Source organism: Triticum urartu, chromosome 3A, assembly GCF_056163025.1.
Source record: "Triticum urartu cultivar PI428250 chromosome 3A, HENAU_Tu73, whole genome shotgun sequence".
NCBI classification, from domain to species: domain Eukaryota; kingdom Viridiplantae; phylum Streptophyta; class Magnoliopsida; order Poales; family Poaceae; genus Triticum; species Triticum urartu.
This window is the reverse complement of record NC_141875.1, coordinates 665,574,957-665,580,275: the sequence shown is the minus strand read 5'-3', so window position 1 is coordinate 665,580,275 and position 5,319 is coordinate 665,574,957.

Here is a 5,319-nt window from a genome sequence, read left to right as displayed (position 1 = left end):
TAGATATACTTTGGCATTGGACAAAACTTGTATGCAGACTAAAAATGACAAATGAGGTAATAGCATGCACAATCTTCCCTGGTATCTTTCTCCTATCCGTCGATCTACAGTGTTGTTTGCAGCTTACCGTGGGCCTATCCATGGTGTCCATGTTATGAACCATCCATGTGTATTTGTACTCCAAAACATAGGTTGTGATTCTCTGTTTGTTAGTACTGATGTGCTATTGTTACAATTTGTACTCCAAAACGTAAGTTGTGTTTTGCGATCAATTCTTTGTTTGTTAGTACGGGTGAGTCATTGTTGCGACTCATTCCCGAGCAATTGGGTAGTTCTTAATTTACAGCGCATGTCCAAGTCTGTAATGGGTGTTTTGGTCAGTTATTTTAGTCCTTGTACGAATGATGGAAGTTGTCGACTATATTTAGGACATGTTTCTCTGCTTTCTGAGTTGTAATTGTCTGCGAAATATTTCGTTAGAGTTCTTGATTCTTTTGTTTTTTCAAGGAAGCAAACACATGGTGTCTTCTTGACCGGATTGAATGCTTGGACTTTGAATTTGTTGTATGTTAGGTTGTTAGTCACACAAATTTCTGTACCATCTTAATAGTTTTTATATGATCGTAGCTAAAGAAGTATAACACCAGCCTTTCTAATTTAGTGATGGCATTATTGTTGCAACTATTTGTTGTACTGTATCATGGTCTTGTGAACTTGACTTGTATAGGTAACTAGCTACCATGTTCTTGGCAATTGATTCTCAGTTTTCTACAATTGATAACTTGGGTGATTTCATTTACTTGAGTTTGTAATGGGTGTTTGGTCTCTTAATTTAGTCCCTTGGTCTTTTAAAAGCAACAAAATTCTTTGCTGAACCTTGAATGATTTTGTAGCCTATCAATACAAGTAACTTCTCATATCAATGTCCATGTCAAAATCTTTAATGAGCTGTGAATATTGATATTTTTCCCATAGATGCTCGTGCGCAATTTGCCCTGGGTATCATTCTTTGCCTGTCCATTGATCTGTATGAACTATGTTGTTTGCTGCTTAATCCATGTTATCAAACAATCCAAAGCTTATGTTGTGTTTGGGATCTATTTTCTATTTGTGTAACACCCCGGATGTAACCTACCTTATTTGTACTCCAACTCTTGCCGTTTCCGGCACTAAGTTATTTTATTTCATCGTTGTCGGGTTTTTGTCTCCATGTGTTTTGTCTTTTTCATGCATCTCATATCATGTCATCATGTGCATTGCATTTGCATACGTGTTCGTCTCATGCATTCGAGTATTTTCCCCGTTGTCCTTTTTGCATTCCGGCGCTCCTATGTCCTCCGGTGTCCCTTTCTACCTCTTTTCGTGTGTAGGGGTTAAACGTTTTCGGATTGGACCGAGACTTGTCATGCGGCCTTGGTTTACTACCGGTAGACCGCCTGTCAAGTTTCGTGACATTTGAACTTCGTTTGATACTCCAACGGTTAACCGAGGGACCAAAGAGGCCTCGTGTGTGTTGCAACCCAACACCCCTTCAAACTGGCCCAAAACCCACCTAAACCTCCTCCATCATCTAGAGTGTTCGATCACGATCGCGTGGCCAAAAACTGCACATCTGCCCCTATATAAAGGCCACTCCCCGAAAATTTCGGGCAAAACCCTAGATCCCTCCCTCTCCTCACGTGCCGGACACAAACCTCGCCGACGGACATGTCCGGCTAGCCACCGCCGCCACGTGTCACGTCCCCGTTGGCCGCCGCCCCGTGCCCACTTTGCCGCACCAACGGGCCCGCTCAGCCCGGAGCCGGCCCTCCCGGCCCGCGTCCTCGCCCCACCGCCCGCTAGCTCAAGCCGGAGCTGCGCGCTGCCGCCGCCGACATCGTCGCACCGCCGCCTCACCCGGTCGCCGCCGCCCCGTCCTCGCCGCGTCGCCGCCCATCCTCGCCGCTGCCGGCGCCGATGACCTCCTCCGGTGCCGCCCGCGTCCTCACCCCGGCCGGCCTCTCCCTCCCCGGCGATGTCCCGCGCCCCTGCTCCGGCGAGCAGCTTCTCCGGCGACCTCGAGAAGCGCGCGTGCTACAGTACTCACGGTGGATCTGGATCTGGGATCAGTTGACTTTTTGCCCCTAACCCTAATTTTTTTTGCATACTTTGACATGCCACAACTTCCTCATCGTAGTTCTGATTCGTGCGTGTAGCATATCAAAATGTTCGTCTCGACGAGTACATCATTTCATCTCATTGCATCATTTTCATTTGAGCTCATCTTGATGCCCGAAATGCTGTTGGAAGAGGGCTATGTGATGATTATTTCAGATCTATTTCAGCAAATGGCCTTTTGTCATTTTTGCCATGATTAATGTGTGCATGCTATGATCCTGAGCTCTACATGTGTTTTGAAGAATGCAATGTTACCTTTACAGGGGTGTATGCCATGTATTTTTGTGATCTTCGTGGTGACTAGAACAAGCATGCAAAGTAGCTTACTCAATGATGCTGATTTCAGGGACTTAAAATTTCACCAAGTCCTTGTCCTGTTATTATTTTTATGCCATATATTCATGTTGTTTCCTAGTGATCCGTGCATCTTTTGGGCATGATCAGTAAGGATATTTTGTAGATATTGTGGTGCTCTATCCATCCATGTCTTTGTTTGCAATTATGGAGCACCGTAGCTTGAGTCAATCGAGCTCTGCTTTTGCTATAAAATGTTCCTGGCAGATTGTTAACATGTTGTGCAATTTTGCCAAGCTTGTTGTTGTTGATCCGTGCATGCTATGTTGTTGTTCTTGCCATGTCTAGCTCCTATGCCATGTCTATTTGCTGGGTGTATGCTTAGTTTGTCATGCAATGCCTCGTAGTGAGTGCATCGAGCTCGTAAACATGCCTACTCGTTGACTGTTTGGCATGCTCCAGTTTTTCACCAAGTCTGAATCTGTTTATGTTTTTGCTATGTTCACATGCTTGCAATTGTATTTTCTGATATCTTTTGGCTCATGGTCACTAAGGGACTTTTGTTATATGCTTAGAGTAGCTTCATGCCATGCCTTGCTTTGCCATGATATGTTTCTAAAGCATGTAGTTTTCATGCTCTAAACATTGCTTCCTGATGATAAATTCCCGACTTGTTATTTCACTAAGTCTGAAACCTGTTATCTTTTACACTTTTGCCATGCTTGTTTGAACCTGTTAATGAGTGAATTAGCCGTATCTCAGTGTTCATCTTTTGTCAAGCATCCTGAGTGGATCCCTGCCATGTATTTTGTTGCCATGTTTGAGTGCAGTAGCTTTAATGTGTTGCATTTAGATGGCTACTTGCTGATTATCGCAGACCGGTGCCATATTTGTTTTGCTTGTCATTTCCAAACCGTGCATCCGATTCCGGTGATCTTTATATCGATTTCAACTGAAATCAACTCCTCTTTCTAGTGGCACTCTTGGATTTCCAAGTTGAGGCCAGGTTCTATCATTCCTTTCCAAATCTTGCATATGCATCACATATTGCATCTCGCATATCATACCATGTTTTGCATCATGTGTTTGAGCATTGCACGTGGTTGATTGTGTTCCTTTTGACTTGTTGTTCTTGTTTGGGTAGAGCCGGGAGACGAGTACGTGAACGAGGAGCCTGTTGAGTACGCTTTCGAGGATCAAAGCAACTCTGAGAACTTTGCAGGCAAGATGACCATACCCTCGAAATCACTTCTATCTTTGCTTGCTAGATGCTCCCTCTTTTGCTATGCCTATGCTACGATACCTACCACTTGCTTATCATGCCTCCCATATTGCCGTGTCAAACCTCTAACCCACCTTATCCTAGCAAACCGTTGTTTGGCTATGTTACCGCTTTGCTCAGCCCCTCTTATAGCGTTGCTTGTTGCAGGTGAAGATTGGAGATCGTTCCTTGTTGGGATATCACAATATTATCTTGTTTATCTTAATGCACCTATATACTTGGTAAAGGGTGGAAGGCTCGGCCTTATGCCTAGTGTTTTGTTCCACTCTTGCCACCCTAGTTTCCATCCAATCGGTGGTATGTTCCCGGATTTTGCGTTCCTTACACGGTTGGGTTATAATGGGAACCCCTTGACAGTTCGCCTTGAATAAAACTCCTCCAGCAATGCCCAACATTGGTTTTACCATTCGCCACCTAGCCTATTTTTTCCTTGGGTTCCGCGGACTCAAGGGTCATCTTTATTTAAACCCCCGGGCCAGTGATCCTCTGAGTGTTGGCCCAACCTGTCAGCTGCCGGTGGCCACCAGGGGCAACTCTGGGCTGGCCTACCGGAACCTTGGACAATCCGGTGTGCCCTAAGAATGAGATATGTGCAGCTCCTATCGGGATTTGTCGGCACATTCGGGTGGTGTTGCTGGACTTGTTTTACCATTGTCTTGGATGTCTTGTAACCGGGATGCCGAGTCTGATCGGAATGTCTTGGGAGAAGGAATATCCTTCGTTGACCGTGAGAGCTTGTGATGGGCTAAGTTGGGACTCCCCTGCAGGGATTTGAACTTTCGAAAGCCGTGCCCGCGGTTATGGGTAGATGAGAATTTTTTAATGTCTGGTTGTAGATAACCTGAAACTTAACTTAATTAAAATGCATCAACCGCGTGTGTAATCGTGATGGTCTCTTCTCGGCGGAGTCCAGGAAGTGAACACAGTGTTGGAGTAATGCTTGACGTAGGTTGTTCTAGGATCACTTCTTGATCATAGTTGTTCAACCGTGCTTTTGCCTTCTCTTCTCACTCTATTTTGCGCATATGTTAGCCATCAAATATGCTAGTCGCTTGCTGCAGCTCCACATCATACCTTTACCTTACCTATAAGCTTAAATAGTCTTGATTGCGAGGGTGTGAGATTGCTGAGTCCCCGTGACTCACAGATTACTTTCAAAACCAGATGCAGGGACCGATGATACCGCTCGAGATGATATGACCGAGCTCAAGTGGGAGTTTGATGAAGACTCTCGTCGTTACTACGTGTCTTTCCCAGATGATCAGTAGTGGTGCCCAGTTGGGGCGATCGGGGACTTTGTCACATTTGGGGGTTGATCTTTATTTTGGTTCCGTAGTCGGACCTTAAGTGTATTGGATGAATGTAATGACTTATTTATGTATTTGTGTGACGTGGCGAGTGTAAGCTAACTATGTACCTTTCCCCTTTATTTATGTACATGGGTTGTTTGCGAAGATTACCTCACTTGCGACATTGCTTTCAATGCGGTTATGCCTCTAAGTCATGCTTCGACACAGGGCGTTACAAGTTGGTAATCAGAGCCTTCCCCGACCTTAGGAGCCCCCTGCTTGATCGAATTGTTGGCG